Raw genomic sequence first — 18,815 nt, 5'->3', positions numbered from 1 at the left:
CACAAAGTGCCATCTTTACAATTGTTTTCAATTCCATTTTATGATGTGGGCTTCACCATAAGCCTATCAGGTTGGTACCAGCCTTCACATCTCACAGATTCTGAACCGAGGCCCAGCAAGGTTTCTGGCTGGCCCAAGGTCACATAGAGCATCAGAGGTGGGGGCCATGTCGCCTCCCACGCCAGTGCTCCGTGGTCTCCACCCACCACCTCCCACACCTAAACAAAACTCCCACTCAGGGTCCCTAGAGACCCACAGCTCCTCACCAACTACCTGCTGTTGGAGGTGTCACTCTGTCCCCCGCTCCTATGCCTCTCATCTTGTTGACCTCAGCCCACTGTCTCTGAGGTAACAGAGTCCATGTTCCCGGACAATGGAGCCTCTGGAATCCCCACCAATGTACCCAAATTTACCTGCCAAACATCACCACCATCAGATCATCCTCCACCTCCGCCAAGAGCACAGCTAATGACGCCTCCCAACTAGTTGGGGCATCAGCCGCAAAACAAAGTCCTGAGAATGGGCCAGACAGTGCAAGGAAGTGGCCAATGGACAAAATGTACAGACCCCAGAGTTCTGGGCGGGCCTGGGCTCACCTCAGCATTATCTATCCGCCTATCACCTATCCACAGCAGCCAGCACCTCAACCTGTTCATTTCCGCAGAGGCCAGTCTAGCTCGGAAGCCTCACCAAGCCCAAGCTTTACCCCAGGCACTTTAGCCTGGGCAGCACAGGCAGATAACCCCCATTTCCAGGTATGCCTGTGGTCACTGATCAAGGGCAAGCCCTTGGGAAACCTTCTTCCGTCTCTGAGATGTCCAGCAGACAAGCCTAACCCATGTGGGAAATGCACAGACAATGGTACATGGTGCCATGGTTCAGGAAGCTGACCTGGCCAAACGGCCTTGGGCAAGGGGACTGGGGGGAACTCAACAGAGAAGGGGCTGGTTCTCAGGGAGAGACCTGAGCTGACATTGGAGGGGTGGGACAAGGCCTGGAGGTAAGAGTCTACAAATATTTGGAAGGTGCAAACACCCAGGAAGGGCAGCATGACCTTGCCAAGTAACCAAATGTTTTAAGATATCAGGCAAAACTCTGACCGTAATTCACTTCTTGTCTTTTACTGAAAGCCTCGCCAAGGATGGAGGAGATGGCCAGACGTTGGATCCCCTGGCAGCACGGAGTGGACATAGAATGTTGGTCAGCCAGCACCACCCTCATAGGACTCCCGGGGATGAGGACAATACAGAGACCCACACCGATAGAATCTCCACATCATACTAGATGCTGGGCTTTTAGGGAGGGTGGGAGGAACTGTTCAGTGTGCCTCCCAGACATAGGGGACCCTCACCACAACACAATCTTCCTGGAGAGAGGCCAACCCCGACAAGCCTCCCGGAATCCCTGAGCTCCTCATACAGATGGCAAAAGCCAGGCCCAGAAAGGGTCGGGGACTTGCCCCGGTCACACCAGGCATGTGAGAGTCAGAAATACTCCTTCTCTCTCCCGATGCCTGGGGTAGCCCCCTGCCCCATCAGCAAGGCCTTTGCACTTTGTAGTTTTTCCCTGGGGCCCTGCCCAAGCTATTCAGCTTATTCCATAACAGCTGACAAGTGGCCTCCCAAGTATTTGCGACAAGTGCCCTTTGCTTCATCAATGAAGCTTTGCTGTAAAGGGTCTTCTCTTCCCTAAATATGGTCTCTCCATGGCTGACAGCACAGAGCAGAACGCACGCCCAGAGAAAGGACCGGAAAATGGGTATAAAATTACATAATAACGTCTGGTTCACACACAAAGTTCTCTCAACCATGGAGACCCACTGGGAAAAGTCGAGGCAAGATGACCAAAGGTTTGATAGGTCTTTTAAAGTTTTGTTTGGTCGAAATGTTTGCTCTTGTTTTAAAAACTTCTTTGTCGCAGATAAAATTGTTCTCTAATTTGGTCATACATTTGGATTTCATTATTTTCAGAATGTATTCCAGACATCTAAAATTAAACAGATGTCATCAACCCCGTTTAGACCTAAAGACTTGTAACCAAATGGTGACTTCAACCCCAGTGCAATACCGACTTGGAACACTGTGTTTTAGTCATTAAAAGTTTTAAAACTCTGCCCCATTTTTCTCATTTCCTATAATGAGATCTCTTCCCCCTCCTTAAAATACGCCAATTCTTCAAGGATCAGTGGAAAGTCAAACCGGAGAGTAAAGCAAATTTAAATATGAGAAATGGAAGAGTGAAACATGAAATCCTTATCCACTGAAACCCTTACAGAGAAGCCAAACCTCGGCTTCATCACAGAGGAGGGAAAATGGTATGCGAGAGAGATAGACGTAGTGTGAGTGCAGGAAGGGGATTTGGCTTCTAAAGCCTGAATTGTTTTATCGTTCCTTTTCTGACAGGGATTAGGTTAGTGAGAATCCTCCAAGCCTGCTCAAGGCGTCCTGGGGACAGTTAAGAAGAAAAGACAATTCTTTCTCTCCTCCGAAACTCATCTCCGAGCTCGCCCCCAAATGAATTTGTTAAACGGCATAACCAGGTCGGAGGAAAGTGCCTGTGTGAGACGCCCAGAATTCACAAGCAGGGGTACCTGGCCGTTGGGACGTGCCTGAGCAGTGGGGGAGGGTTATCTGGATCTGGGGTTTGGAGGTCACATTTGGGGTCTGGCCTACTGGGCCACATAACGTCTTCATTACATCAATTTCTTAAGCAAAATGGAAAGAATAAAATTAGAGAAGGGGATGAGAGAGGTCCAGAGAACAGAGAGGACCTTCGCCTCTCCCGTGGTACCTCCACGCGCCCTGTTCTGAATGGGGAGGCGGGGCCCCAGCAAGCGGGCCTCCGCCCCTAAGCCCAGTCCCCGCCGCCCCCCCCACCCCCCAACGATACAGAGCTGGTGTCTCAACCGGGCCTGCTGCCCTCGGGAGCCCATGCCAAACATCGCACTGCCCACTCACCGCCCCACGCCTCAATTCAGCTCAGGCCCCATTTGGCACGCCCTTCCTTCCCGGGCCACGTGCCTGCACGGGACCCAACACTGGAAAGAGCGGGGAGAGAGGGCGGGAGGGCTCTGAGCCACTCGCCTAAGCTTCCTGATGCAGCGCAGACTCCCCAGGCCCCTCCCCGCCCCACAAAATCACTCTCTGTCCTCACTGTTCTGCCTGGGGCACCTCTGGGCAACGAGATGGGAAAGGAACTTGCTTCTAAAGAGAGGATGGCACCTCCTGGGGCTCCTGGCCCCAAATACCTGCTCCAGGGAGGGTGCTCAGCCCCAGGCCTCAGGGAGGGACATGGCCATGGATCTGCTTCCACGGGGACTCGCAGAATCCTTGTTGGGGTCTGCCGTGGTCACCCCAGAGGGGAGGCAGCCAGACAAAGGAACACACACACAGAGTGCTCTGAGAGAGGACAAAGTCAAGGGCCTCCTGCGAGGCGGGCTGAAGAAAAATGTGATGCCTTTGAAACACACGAAGGACCCATTTTGGCCCTGAGTTGGACCCGTTCAGTATGTTCCAAACATAGGAAACCACCCAAAACACCATCCCAAAGCCAGCTGTAAGTTCACAGATGCACTTACCCCTCAAGTCTTGGGCAAGTCAACCTCCCTGGGCCTTGATTCTCCCTTAGGCACCTCGCGGTTGATTTGTAAGGATTTGCTCTCCACGACTGGCAAACAGCTTCGCTGGCGATGTCAGCCTGGATAGAGTAGCCCTGGCTGGCTGGCTGTGGCGCTGTTTTCAGAAGGACTGCGTTCTCGGAGTTCATTGGTGATGTCTGCCTTAACTGTGGGAGGACAGAGGGGGACAGCATTTAGTTCTCTTATTTGCCAAACCAGAATCAACCCATCTTGTTTCACAGATGGGGAAACTGAGGCACGGGGAAGTAGATGAACTCATGCAAGAAGGTCATGCATGAGAATAGAAGATCAAGCATTAAAACATCTTCACACTGGAAAACTAGGATTTGCCAACTGGTCTATTTCAATCCTCAGAGTTCCCTGCATTTGAATAAAGTTAGACTTTTCAAAGCACCTCTAACCCATTTTCTTAGAGTGAGCACAACACACGTAAGTAATGAATCAGGCAGGGGGAGACTGAGGTCAAACAGATGTAGGGACGCTGCAGCTTACACAGACAGCCAGTGACAAACCAGGACAAAACCCAGGCCAACCTGCCTGTCAGGTTGGCATTTTTTACCCACCAATACTGAGACACTGAAGCCAGAGGGTGTTATGCATCTGAGATGGGAGACCGGGGCGGATGCAGAAAGAGAATTAGCTCTTCAACTCACTGGGGAGTTTGTACACAGTAACAATTTACTTGTGGGAACCACTGAATACCTTTGACATCACTTCTGAGACTTGGAGGTAGAGTCAGCTAACTGAGAAGACACCGTTACCACCAGGGTCCTTGGACCCTACTCCAACAAAGACCTTTTGGCCAGCTAACGCCACTCATTTCTGTAGTAGGTAGCTAATAAAGCTCTCAGTACATACAGCAAACTGCAGTCATGAAAGGGACCAATTAGCTGGTAATTATTTGCTTTACCAAAGGATTGGTTTTTTTCCACCCCAGGGTTCTTATAAACAGCGAGAGCCCTTCTACTAGCATTTGGGTATAATCCCATCCACAAAGACTCTGAGTACACCAGCCATTCAGAAGCACAAAGCTCCTCATAGGTCAGGACTTGACAACAATCCTGTGTAAAGCACCTGATGAACAGCTCCTGTCTGGTCTAAACACCAAACCTGTCCACAAAAATGATCTGGGTAGTAAAGGGAGCACGACCACGGAAAGGATGCCAAGGAAAGTAGGCCTGGGCTCTAAAACAATCCTGAAATGGCAGGCTGGGAATGCTCTGGTCCTTGTTGAACCTCAGAGATAAACACTCATCCCACAGGGGTGGATGGAGTCCCTACCAAGAGCCAGGCATGATGCTAGGCACAGGATGAAACAGGGAACTAAACCAACAAGAATCCTGCTCTCCTGGAGCTTATAATGTGGTGGCATGTCAAGACAGATGCCAAATAGCCATGCTCATGAATGCCTAACTGTAAACTCAGCTAGGGACTCTATAGGAAAGGAACTCTGGTCTAGGAGAGCTTTTAATAAAGCCACCTGAGCTGGCCTGAGGGTCGGGGAAGGCTTTGCTGGAAGTAACTGTTAAGTTGACATCTAAGGGATAAGTGACAGTTAACCAGGCAAACATGGGTAGGGCAGAAAGTGGTCCGGGAAGAGGCAAGAACATGTGTCAGGGCCCTGGGGTAGGAGGGAACATGGTATGTTTGAGGAACTGGGAGAGGCGGCCAAAGTAGATGAGGAGCAGAGAGCAAGGGGCAGCACGACAACAGACAAGGGCACCCAAAGGAATTTGGTCTTTATACAAAGGACAATGGGACACCACTGGAGGGCTTCAGCAGGTGAGTGCAAGGGTGTTTTGCAGAGATGGCTCTGGGTGCTGAGTGGAGAAAGGACTCAGGAGGGCCAGGTAAGAGTGGGAGGGCAGCTAGGGTGCTGCTGCCGCTGTCCAGGTGAGAGACAAAGGCAGATGGACCAGAGTAGCAGCAGCGAGGGTGGACAGAAAAAGAGAGATTCAAGAGCTACAGGACATAAAGCTAACAAGACGTAGGGCTGGATGCCCCCAGGGGGCTAGAGAGGGGACCTGTCAGGGATGCCTCCTAGGTGTCCAGCTGTGTGAGTGGATGGACAGACACATCCCCTGAGATGAGGGAGCCTGGAGGAGTGGGTGTGCTGCGGTAGAAGGGTCAGAGTGAGTCTTATATTCCTTTGAGACAGCCACGTGGAAATACGGTGCATGCAGGAGAACACGCGAGTCCCAAGGGAGGACATGGGCATGTACAGCAATGTGGTTCCTTTCCAAGGGCTGTCCAGGGACAAGTCCCAGGATATTACAGCTCTCTCTCCACGGCCCCTCTCACTTCCTCCTCCTGAACCTTCCTACAAGGGGATTTCATACGGAGATTGCAAGATAGAGCTGCTTGCCACGGAAGTCAGACACCTTCTTACATAAGCAAAATATCAGTCTTTTTTCCCTAAGGGAACAGCAAGAAAAAAAGAAGCTTCAAATCTGGCCGTGGGGATTAAGTGTAGACACTCAGGAGGACTTCCTGGCTCTGAGGGCACGACACTGGAATGCAGTAGTAAGCAGGAGTCTGGGCTCTCCTTCCCCTGAGCTCTCTGAGATGGGGGTGGATTGCAGTCTCTTGAGGATGCCTGGAATACAGTCCTGCCAAGATGCAGGGGATTGGACCTGAGGAACCACCGAAGTTCCCTGGGACCAAGTGATTAAGTGCTAGTCACATGAACCCTGTTCACCTGGTAACGATCACTCCATTCATCAAGCATTCCCCACGTGCGGAAACGGTGCCCAGGGGCTTTACCCTTATTCCTTCATTTGATCCTCACAACAATGCCCCTTGGTGAGCAGGACCCCATGTGAAAGATGCAGACACTGAGGCTCACAGAGGTTAGGTAACCCAACTGAAACCACACAGGAAATAAGGTACACTGCTGGGATTGGCACCCTTGACCATCACCGAAGCCCATACTTCTCCCTTCTCCTCAACCCCATCCCCGCTTTTATTAAAGCGCTCTTAGAAACATTACTAACACGGACTATGGACAGGGTAGAAACGATCTGTAACAGCATTTCAATACAAACTGCATTATAAATATAACAAAAGTTATAACAAATATATTATACTACTGGACCCACAGAAGGAAAATTTGCTGTTCTTGACCAGAACAAAAAAAACAGGGAGAGAAATCTGTAAGAAACAGAACCATGTAGAAAGAGACAAAAGATAAAGCTCTGTGCATATTTTAAAGGTATTTAATACATTTTGACAAAGGGCCTTTCAGAAACACTCTGGCCACGTGCACCAGCATTATACAAGGGTTCCTACCTCCCCAACCTCATAAGAAAGAAGTTTCTGCTGATTTGTAAGAATTTGTATTTTATATCTGTATGATATATGATCATATATCGATCATATGATACAAATGTATTTCCCTGTTTGTGCTTTGTCTTTATGACGCTTTAGATTGCTTTCTAGAAATTCAACTTTAGTAACATAGTTGACAAAGTTGCTTAAATCTATAATTTAAAGCAAAAATCAAAGGATCCGTCACCTGGAAAGACATGTCTTTGCAGGATTTTAATTCTGTTCTCCGTGGTTGACAAGCCACCGTGTGTGATGAGTGACAGGAGAGGAACACTCCAAAGGGAAGCCAGGTCTGTCCCGCCCCTGGGGCTCAGTCAGAACGGTCGCCCTCCCAGTGCACCAGCGTTCACTGGCCTCTGCCTCGGCCAGCACCTGCTGTCCTGCCTCCGGGGCCCTAGAGCCACCTGGCGCTGCTGGACTTTTGCTTGGGAGTCCCCATAGCCTCAGGTGGTAGCACAGCACCCAAACCAGAGGGTCGCACAGGAACCTAGCCGCACCCTTCCGGGGACCACACTCCCTCGATAGGCCTCCCCATGCTCACTCCATGCCTTTCCCTGACCCGGTTCCCTGTCATGAAGATACACACACGCATGCACAGCACATGTCTCCAAAACAGCAGCTGATCCGAATGGGACCATGTGACTCAGTCTGCTCACAGGCCTGACAATGCAGAGCAGGGAAACTGAGCCCCCCGCTTGCCCTCCACCCCCAAGTGGAAAGAGCGGGAGCCAACGGCATGGCACACCTGCAAAACACACTTTTCTTTCCCATCACCCTATATTGTGGGCAAGGGGCACTAGGGAAAAGCCGAGACGCACATGCCCCCCTGTCCCCAAATGGCTGCAGATGGGCCAGCCCTTCCACAGCACCCCCACACTTCCCTTTGTGTCACCCCAAGACAGCAGGCAGTTGCTGCAGAGGGACAAGACCCTCTAGGGAAGGAGCAGTGCCCTGGGGTGAGTCCCTCCCCACTGCCCCCCCCCAAGCTTTGCTGAAGCAGCTGCTCCTGATGGGACTTCAGAGCTTACAGTCGGAGAAGCTCTGTGGGTGATGGGTTCCAGTGCCCCAGAAAGAAGCTTCCCCAGGTCGGGGCTGGGGGACTCCGGTCACTAGTCTTCTTGGCTGAACCAAGGGCCGCTCTCTCTCAGAAACGGGGCCTCTGAAGCCCCCTTTTGACCCTGCAACCGTCTCCCGCCCCCTTCCCCATGCTGCCCAGCTATGCAAACAGACATGTTTGGGGGAAGAATGGTGCTCATATTTAATAACCCTCAAATCTGGCTCCACATGTGGCTATTGTTAGGTAGATTTAAATAGCAATTACAGAGGTACCTCCTTCCTCCTCAGCAACAATCTAGGCCCTTAATCCAGCTAAGACCCAGAGAGTTTAGGGTTGAGCCCACCGAGATGAAGGTACCAGCTTAAGCAGTGCCTGCTCCAGGCTGGGGAAGCTGCAACAGGACAACGGCTCTCCCCAGATTCATTCCTTCTTGCCAGCAAAAAAAAAAAAAAAAAAGGAAGGTGGGGGGCAAAGAAGGGACTGCCTGGCTGAAGTCTCCATGATAATTCAGCTTCCAGAGGATTCACATGGAAAGTCTGCAGAAATGTTTGAGCTGAGAATTCAAAAAGAAAGGCAACATGGCCCCAGGGCAGCTGAAGCTCAGGCTGAGATGGGCCGTGAGGTCTCCCTCCTTCTAGAACCCTGTAGCCCCTGGTTCCCTTATCTCAACAGAGACAACCCAAATGCCTCAGCTTGGTATTCAAGGCTGCCCACTGTCTGACCAGAGTAGAAAAAAGTTTCCATAGGGGAAACATCACTGGGGAGATAGGAGGGGATGTGTTGGAAGAACCAGATGAGGAGCCTTGAGGGTGCCATTTGCATTTCCACCCCCTGAACCTTTGCTCCTGCCAGGTCGCCTGCCAGGAATCCCTCCCCTCCTATAAAGTCCAGCTTTAAGATCCCCACTGCTTCCCTGGACTCAGTCTTCCGTGTTCGCGCCCGTGCTGTCTGCACAGGCTTGAGGGGCTCACGGTGCAGACAGTTTATCCTCTGGGGACGGTATCCCCTACCCCAGTTGGGTAAGAGGCCCAGAAAGACAGAGGCTGTGACTTCCCTCTGCTGGCCTGGGCTGGCTCCATCAGGCCAATCCCCGCCCTCTGAAAACGAAGCCCTTTCTTCCTGTCCCAGTGTCAGGGGAGGGAGTAAGCTCCCCACCCCCGGAAGCCCTCCCACGGGGCTGGGAACCCCTTGCTGGGGAAGGTGAGGGACACCAGGTGATTCCCCAGTCCCTGTTGGCCCTGGAGGCCTATGACTGTCTGGTGAATCAACACGTCTCCAGCTACTCATCCTTTCAAGTTTGGATTTTCTCATCCAAGTTTTCTGAGTATAATTTGGTTCTGCTGTATCACAAAACAATAATGAAAACCATTTGGTGTCAACTATCATCTTGGATAAAGACCCATTTGTGTCTAAAGGGGTAAAGGGACTGCAGCCAGCATTTACTGAGGGCCTCATCCCTGACAGGCAGGCACCTTGCTGGGACTCACACACTCCTTCCTGCAGAGTCTAAGAACAATGGCTTTGCGTAGCCCAGACCTGGATGTGAATCCCAGCTTCTCCACCCAATGGCTGTGTGACCCTGGGCAAGTTATTTCATTCTCTTATCCTTAATTTCGTCATCAGCAAGGACACAATAACAATAATACCAAGTTGAGGGGATTGTCATGATGACTGAATTAAATGAACTCATGCAGTCATTCTCAAAGTGTGGTCCTGGGACCAGCAGCCTGGAACTAGTTAGAAATGCAGATTCTCGGGTCCACCTTAGTCCTCCTGGATGGGATCCTCTGGAGGTGGGACTCAGCAACCTGCTTGCACAAACCCTCCGGTGATTGTGATGCACTCAAGGTAGAGCGTCACTGAGCTATGGGTGGAAGGTGCTTAATGACAAGCACCTGGCAAGCAAGCTGTAGTCACCACTGCAGGAATCGCCATCTGACTCCCTCCCCTCTCCCCTGCTGGACCCGAGGCTCAGGGAAGTTAAGTCAATTCTCCAAAATCAAACAGCTAGAACCTGCGCAACATGACTCTGGAGGCCACAGCCTTCCCAGCACACACTAGCGTCTTCCATTTAAAGCCTGAATCCTAAAGCAAAATAAGTCCTGCCCGTGTTTTCCATGGTGGTAAGCAGAGGCTAGTATGGGTAACAGCTATAAACACTTTATGTAAACCTGCAAGGAAAGCAAAGAGCCTAAGAATAGGAAGGACCCTTCCAAAAACATGAGGGGGCGGAGCCTCTGTGGCCAGAGGTGACTCCATTTATCCTCAGGAATAAAGGAGCTGGGATACACAAGCCGAGGGTTCTCCAGGACACAGCTGCTGGATGCACTCAGGAACACCCGAGCGCCTTCACGGCACTAGCAGTAGATATCTGAGCTGTGCAAGTCAAGGCACCTATCTCTTTAAGTACTTTTCAAACATTAAATGGAAAGTACAATTATCAGCTAGTCAAGAAACTTTACTTTCTCCCCAGGACTCAGTTTCTCTGCCTGCAAAGAGGGTGGGCAACAAGTGCTGTTTCCCCTTTACATCTGCAATGCGGGCTGCAACCTCTGTGCTTTCTGTGCCTTAGAGCAGACCTCCTCCTCCTCCCAAGGACCAGGCCTCCTCAGCTCACACCCCACAGAGTCTGGGTGTGGCATGCACCTACTGTGAGGAGGGCACTGGACACATCCGCAGCGAGAGACCAAACGAGCCTGAGCCCCAGGCTGCAGGTGGAAAGTGGAGGGCTGGTTTCTGGGAAACCGTTTTGCAGAGAACTCACTGAAGCCACTACCCCTGTGGCTGCCCTGTTTCCCATCTCACCATGTCACCCCAAATTAAAGACCCATTTGGGGTCCTCTTTGCTTCCAGGAGACGGTCCAAACTAAATTTCACCTGCCCCAGCACTCAGCACAAGGCCTGGCAAGCACTAGGCTCCCAGTAAATGTAACAAATGTACCAAAAGCAACATTCTCAGTCTACCGCATCCCCTGCCCCCATTAAACCTCCCTGCCTCAGCAGAGCCCGCTAAGCTCCTCTGCTGTCCAGACTGTCACAGGGCCTGTGATGCCACCCTGAGTTGTTCTTAGCTCACCTTCAACTCTCTACACTCCAGACTCCTTGGTGTCTTTTAATTCCACAAGGAAACCAAGCTCTGCCCGACCTCAGGCCCTTTGCATATGTTAGTCTCTCTTCTGGAGTGCTCTCCCCCCTATTCTTCACTTGGCAGATTCCCTCTCAGTCTTTAGGCCTCAGCTTAAAAGTCACCTCTTCAGAAAAGCCACTCCATCTAGACTAGGTCTCTCCTGTTACCCTACCTACCCTTTGTTTCTTTAATAGCACTCTTCACAACAGGCTGTTATTTTTTAGTCTCTTGTGTTTTGTCCGACTATGCTCCCCCTCCAATGAAATGTCAGTGCCAGTAAGTCGGGACCACCTCTTGCTCACCCCTGTCTTCCCAGTGCCTGGCACACTGTAGATGCAAAATAAATATTTTTAGAATGGGTAGGTGAATGAATGGGTTCCCAGAGAGAAAGACAAAAAAGCAATACTAATGATCTAAAATGAATGAGAGAGACAGCATCCTTGGTTGCAGGAGGTGAGGGGTACAGGCAGGGCAGGCAGGTGCCTCCTTCACACAGCCCGGCTGGGGGCAGACAAGACTGCCACGGTGGGTTCTGGGCCTGCAGCAGGTGGACACAGAGTGGCACTGGAGAGCTCGCCATAGACTGATGGTGACATTCTGCCCTGTTACCAGCTAGCCCCACACCAGGGCACCTCAAACAGCCACTGGGCCATGACCGCTATGTGCAGGCTGGGGGCTGGGCCCAACGGGAGGAGACTTTTCCCTTTCCAGCCTACCTATTCTCAAGGTCTGTTGTGAGTCAAGGCTGGTGGCAGGAGATGGGGAGGGACAACCAGAAGATGGAAACAGCCATCAGCACTGCGTTGGCTCCACCAAATAGGTCCCCAACAGGAGACTGGTCTCATTGTGTGTCCCCCGTTGGAAAAAAACTCAGCTCCTGGGTGGGGTGGGGGACACCTAGAGAGAACATGAGACCCTGTGCCCAGCCCCCGGGATAGACCCCAGTCAGTGTTTCCAGTTTGTGAGTTTCTCGAAGCCGATGTGTGCCAGACCGGGCTGGGTGATCATCCTAACGTTTGCCTTTCATGGGCGTCTGAGCTTCTCCTTCCCAGCCTTATATTTGAAACAAGCCATGATGGATGTTCACGCTGATAGGAAGACTAACAGCTGGCCGCCATTTATTTATGCAAAGAAGCCGGTGCCGGGAAAGACTTCTGCATACCACACTGCCAATGAAAGACGATTCTGCTACCCCACACAGGTCTGCTGCCAGTGGCTTCCCACCAAACCAGAGCCATTGCTTCCCCCATGGGCTTCTCCTGGACGGACGGGATGAGGATGAGGAGGGGTCTCTTCCTGTTCCTGTCCTCACTCACTCTGTGGCCTTAGGCCAGAGTATTTACACAGCGGCTTTGACTGCTCACAGCCAGTAAGGTCTGTTAGTTGGATGTAAATAGCTCTCAGCTCTTCAAAGGCCAAGGCAAGCCATTCTGTGAGGTCTGAGTCAGCCCTGCCAGGGTCTCGCATTTCAAGCCTTATTCATCTTCCTGATAACTTCCATAAAGGGCCAACGTAGCTTTTTGCTATGCCGAGCCTGCCAACAGCACCCCAAGTGGGACTGTCACAAGAAATTGGCATTCGCTGAGCTCCTACTACATACACAGCTCTGTCCCAGTTACTCTGGGAGGGAAAAAAGAGCAGAAAACACATTCACTATTTTTTTAGGGAGCCAGGCACACATGGACCGGAAATATTGTGGGTCAAATCACACAGAAACCCTAAGAAATGCGCGACAGAGTTCAGGGATGGCAGGGTGAACCAGGAGGGAATAGAGCCCAGTGGCCAAGGACATGGCCCTGCTGTCAGAGAGACTGGACCGGGGTGTGGATTCTAACTCTGCCTCTTTCTACCTGCACGACCTGGGGCAAGTGTCTTAAACTTATTGAGCCTACGTTTCCTCTTCTGTAAAATGTAAGTAACACTAGTGATCATAGGGTTCTTGTGAGGACTAAATGAAATAGTATATGGAAAGCACTTAGCATGGTGCCTGGCAGAGAGTAAGTACTCAAGGAGCATCAGCTGTGGTTTATTGTGAGAGAAGCTTTCTGCAGAAGGCAAGTTTTGAGGCTTTGGTAGAAGTATGAGACGGAGACCCATTCCCTAGCTTGCCATCCTGCCCTTGTCGGGTGGTGACATTGGCTCATGCTGCCTCTCTGATCTGAAGCCAGAGGAAGAGGGAAGCATCAGCTACTGGCCCTCCAACCATGGAAAGAAAACTCCAATACCAAGAGACACTCAGTCTTCCAGGAAAAAGAAGTACAAATCCCACGGCAACTTAGCCCCTTAGAAATAAACAACCAAAAAGCACAATGTGAGACAATTCTTGGTCTGGGGTAGACTGAGCCATGGCTGTGGGTCAGGACACAGGCGTGATGTGTGCAGGGAAACAGCACACCTCTTGGCAACACTCCCATTGTCTTGACTGCAGAGAGGAGCTTGGAGGAGGGGGGCACAAGCCCTGTCCCCTGACAGGGAACTGTCACTGGCTTCCACTTCAAGCTCTTTCCCACCCTTTGTCTCCGAACACCTTTACAACTACCATGGTGGGGGGGGGGGTGGCAGGTGGAGCAGGTATAAGTATCATCTGCAGTTTATAGAGGTAAAACTGAGAATCAGAGAGGTTAAGCAACTTGCTCAAGGTCACATAGCAAGGCTGTGGCAAACCTGGAACTCAAACCCGTCTTCCAATGCCTGATCCAGTCCTGACTCTCCTTACCTGACTTTCTCCCCAGCAGTCCCAGCTGCCAAAAATCAGAACTGTTTGGACAGTTCAAGTATATACTACAACACAAAAAACCTTCAACCAACCCTGAGACTCCATGGGAACAAACAACATATTATATATGGCCACTTCCCAGATGTTCCCAGGATGGCAAGAGAGTCTCCAGGGTTAAGACAAGTTCTCAAGAAGGAAGCAACTTAAACTGTTGTCAAGGGGTAAGGGCAAGACACTATATTGTGTCCACATTGTGGAATACTATCAGCCACAGAGAAGAATGAGGTTGACCTTGAAGTACTGGCATGGAAAGAACACCTGGACAGGACATGACCCCAAGGATATTAAAAAACAATGAAAACAAAACCACTGGATTCATAAACATATATGCAAATTCACAAAAAAACATCTGGCAAGACCCACACTCAATGAGATATCTTCCATGTGCCCCTGCGGATCCCCTCTCCACTGTGCTCCAGCCTGCTCCGTGTCCTGGGAGACTGACCTGAATGAATGCCATCAGTGGGTGGCCTTGCCTTCCAGCCAATGCTGAGCACCAGCACGAGATCAAAGGAATGGAGGAGAATGAGACTGGAGTATTTATTCTCCCAGTTTCCGTCTATGCAGTCTCCAAAACTGGCCACAGCCCTCAACCAAAGGTCCCGGCTCCTTTCAAGGTGCCCCACTCTCTTCTCCCCGGGTTTGGTTTCTTGGGCCTAAAGGTGAGAAAGACTTCCCTGGGGTGTTGCATGATGCTTTGTGGCTTCCCCTCACGTGACTTTATGTATTGCCTCTCTATTAAAAAACTCCTCAAATTATCCTAGTTAGAATGTGCCATCTGTTTCCTCCTAAGACAAAACCCAAACTGGTAACAGTGGTTAACTGCGGTGGGGAATGGGGGAAAAGAGGGATGAACACCAGTATCTGAAGCTTAGAGATCTATAGTGACTTTAGCCTTTTCAGTAATGATGTGCTGCGTGTTTGCTTTTTATAGTAAAAATTCTAAGCATATACAAAAATGGAGAGAACACCACCACAAGGTCCCAGGTATCCACTGCCCAGCCTCAATGACCATCAGCCCATGACCAATCTTGTTTTAACTATGGCCCCCCAGCCACTCCCCACCCCATATTGTTTTAAAGCAAATCCAAGATATCGCATCACCAGTAATGTTTTAACTTTGTAAGAAAATTATATTTCTATATTGCCTGAGTAACTAAAAATTGATTAAAAACAAAGGAATTCTCAAAGCTATAACTTCTGTGGGTGAGAAGACTCTGTCCTTGCTTTGAGTTTGTGACCCTATCATGGTTTTTTCCCTGCCATGTGTCCTAGAACCATGGCTCAGAGGCTGGCCCCTTCAGTGGGCTGGGGGCCCAACTAGCTCTGGATGTCCTTGCCAACCTGTTCTAAATGTGGAGGATCCCATTATTAATACAAAACCACAGGAATACCTCCCATCTGAGCATCAGTTTTTAGGTTGTTTGGCCTAGTTTTTTGTTTCTATTCCTGTTTTAACTTTTTATTGAAGTACAGCTTTATGTTCACGAGCTCCATTCCATATTGTTGCAAATAGTAGTAGGTTTCTCATTTTCATTGCAATATATAGTATTCTACTGTGTGAATTTATACCATAATTCATTTATCCATCCTACTCTTGATGGGAATGTGGTCGTTTCCAGTTTGTAGCTGTTACAAATGGTGTTGTTATAGACATCCTAATACCTGTCTTTCAATGTTCGTATGCTTGCATTTCTGTTGGGTATACACCTACTAGGGAAAGACTGGGTCGTAAGAAGGCATATGTTTAACCTTGATAGACACAGTTATGCAAAGTATATATGATTTCTGGTATTCAATATCCTTGCCAACAGTTGGGTATTTTCTGGGTTGGTTTGTTTGTTCCACTTCAGTCATTCTGGTATATGTGGTGGTATCTCACTGTGGTTTTAATTTGTATTTATTTGATGACTAATGAAGCTGAACACTACTTCATGTGCTTTTGGGCCATTTGGATATCCTCTTTTATGAAGTATTTTTTCAGGTCTTTTGTACATTTTCCTAGTGAGCTATCTTCTTTTTCTTATCAATTTGCAAAAGTTATTTATATATTCTGGATGCAAGTCATCTGTCAGATGTAGGTTTTGCAAATGTCTTCTTCCATTCTATAGACTGCCTTTTCACTTTCCTAATGGTGTCTTTTGATGAACAGAAGTTTGTATGTTTAATGTCGTCTAATTTATCAATTTATCTTCTTGTATGGTTAGCAGTTTTGTGTCTTGTTCAAGAAATACTTGCCTTGCACTGCTCTCAGTTTTTACAAAGATTCTTTTAGGAGAAAAACAAAACAAAACACCTACTGAAAATTGAGTAAGGAAAGCCCTAAGAGACTAGTGGAGACAGCAAAACAGCAGCTCCAAGAAGCAAAAGGTGTGCAGTTGCCTCATTAGAAAGACAATTCTCGGGCTTCCCTGGTGGCGCAGTGGTTGAGAATCTGCCTGCTAATGCAGGGGCCACGGGTTGGAGCCCTGGTCTGGGAAGATCCCACATGCCGCGGGGCAACAGGGCCCGTGAGCCACAATTACTGAGCCTGCGCGTCTGGAGCCTGTGCTCCGCAACAAGAGAGGCCACGATACTGAGAGGCCCGCGCACCGCAATGAAGAGTGGCCCCCGCTTGCCACAACTAGAGAAAGCCCTCGCACAGAAACGAAGACCCCACACAGCCATAAATTTTTTAAAAACTACCATTAAAAAAAAAAATTTAAAAAAAGAAAGACAATTCTCTTGTTAGCAGCCACTTGTCAGAACCAAGGCTCTTCTCACCTGTAAAGACTTACCTTGGACTGAACTCATCTCCATCAAGAGAAAAATGTAGAGCTTAAGAGTATTTCTTTTGATGCTTAAAAAAAATTACTGGATACTTAGCAATATGCCAATGACCAGCAAAGAAAATGAGAGCAGGGGTTCTTGAACCATAAGGAATAGTAGAAAAATGCCAGCATTAAAATTGAAATGGCTTTCAGAGAATAAGTGTTTTTAGGAAGAGCAATTATATTTCTATAGGGACCCCCTCTCCTACAAGAGGTTCATGTCCTATGCTGTATGAAAAGATTTCTAAAAACTTCCACTATGGGGCATTTCTCCCACTGAAAATAATAAATGAAAACATGATTAAAACAGTTAGTGGTCTTATTGTCACCAAATATGTTAATCCAAGTAATTTTTAAAGTATTTGTTGAAATGACAAAAGTTCCTTTAAAATCAGTATTTTCACTGTTTATTCAGCAATAAGTATGGAAGGTAATTATGGCCTCCTAAATCCAAACCTCTCCTCACATCTAAAACCAAAAACAAGAAACACACAAACAAAAGCTAAGATTGACAAGGAAAAAAAAAAAACCAACAAGAAAAAATATCTACACATGACCCACGCCTTCAATGTCACAAGGTACTAGATAATACTATGAACCTCAAATTACAGTTAAGTAGAGAAATAAGCACCAAATTCCAACAGAGCACCTACTACTGCTGCAAGTTTGTGAGTATAGACAGCTTAAAAGGGGAGTCTTAAGAAATTCCATGAGGAAAAAGGAGAGGCAAGTGAAGGACATAGACAAATCATAGACAGAGTCATCCCAGAAAGGAAAAGTCCAACACTAAAGTCTATTATACCTCAATAAAGCTGAAAAAAAAAAACACCCCACTAAATGCAGAACAATGAACACAAGTCTGAAACTTAGTAGTTCACAATACTGGCTACAGGAAAGGTACTTGAAAGTGAGTAGGGTTAGAGGTGGCAATGATAGAGAATTATGGCTTCTAGAAGAAGAAGGAAATAAATAAAGAAGAGGTGCTGCCCCTTAGAGGTGTGATAGTAAAAGAAAAAAAAAGGGGGGAGGGGGAAACTAAGACTCTTGCAGAAAAAAAGAGAGAGAGCAAGCAACCAACCATTCCTCCTCCCCCCACCCCAGCACTATCAATTCAATAAATTGCACTTCACTATACTGACAGAAGAGGGCACTCTTGAAACAGGAACTCTCTCTTTAAAAATGCCTAGAAGTGGGAGGGGAAAAAATCAGACTAATGCCATACTTAGCTACTATAAGAAGAAAAGATAAAATATGAATAAAAACATTTTAGCTAAAGAAAATTTTCCCCCTCCAAAAAAATCAACCATGAAGCAGAAGAAAACTATAAAGTAACATTTCAAGCTGAATTAAATATTATCAATTTGAAGATTAAAAAAAAACTAGATTCACATATAAAAACTAAGAATACAAGAGGATTCCCCCAAATCAGGAAGAAATGCAGTGAAAGTTGATCAAATTCAGGAAAAAAAATTGAAGAAAAAGTCAAAACTATCTCAGAAATAAAGAATAAATTACAAGGTACCCACAAGAGAATACGTCCAAATAAAAAGTTAATAAGGGACAATGAAGAAAGGTAGTAAAACAAAAAATAGAATGGAAATGAGTTTAAAAAGAAGTAAAAAAGATCAAAGAGAAAGTAGTTGAAATGGAAGGCAGGCGAAGAAGGTCCAACATATGTATGATTGGAGTCCATGAAAAAGAAAAACATAACAATGGAACAGAAATAGTATTTTGAAATATAATCCAAGAAAACTTTCCAGAAATAAGATCTTAAATCAACATATTGAAGAGGCCCCTGTGTGCTTGCAAAACTGATCTCGAATGATCAACTCTGAGATGTTTCCTAGTAAAACTATTAGATTTTAATGACAAAGAAAAAGTCCTCAGGAACCTCTATGCAAAAGCATCAAATTCTTATGCAGGTGAGAAATTTAGACTGGCATAAGACTTCCGGAGAGCAACATAAACAACAGGGCCAGAGTGAAGCAGCATTTTCAACACACAAGGAAAGAGAGTACAAGCCAAGGATTTTATATCTAGCCTTCATCCAACCAAGCTTTACCCAACCAAAAGATAACAGG

The sequence above is a fragment of the Eschrichtius robustus genome, chromosome 2 (genome assembly GCF_028021215.1).
Source record: "Eschrichtius robustus isolate mEscRob2 chromosome 2, mEscRob2.pri, whole genome shotgun sequence".
Lineage (NCBI taxonomy): Eukaryota > Metazoa > Chordata > Mammalia > Artiodactyla > Eschrichtiidae > Eschrichtius > Eschrichtius robustus.
The sequence above is the reverse complement of the archived record's forward strand: the minus strand, read 5'-3'. Positions refer to the sequence as shown.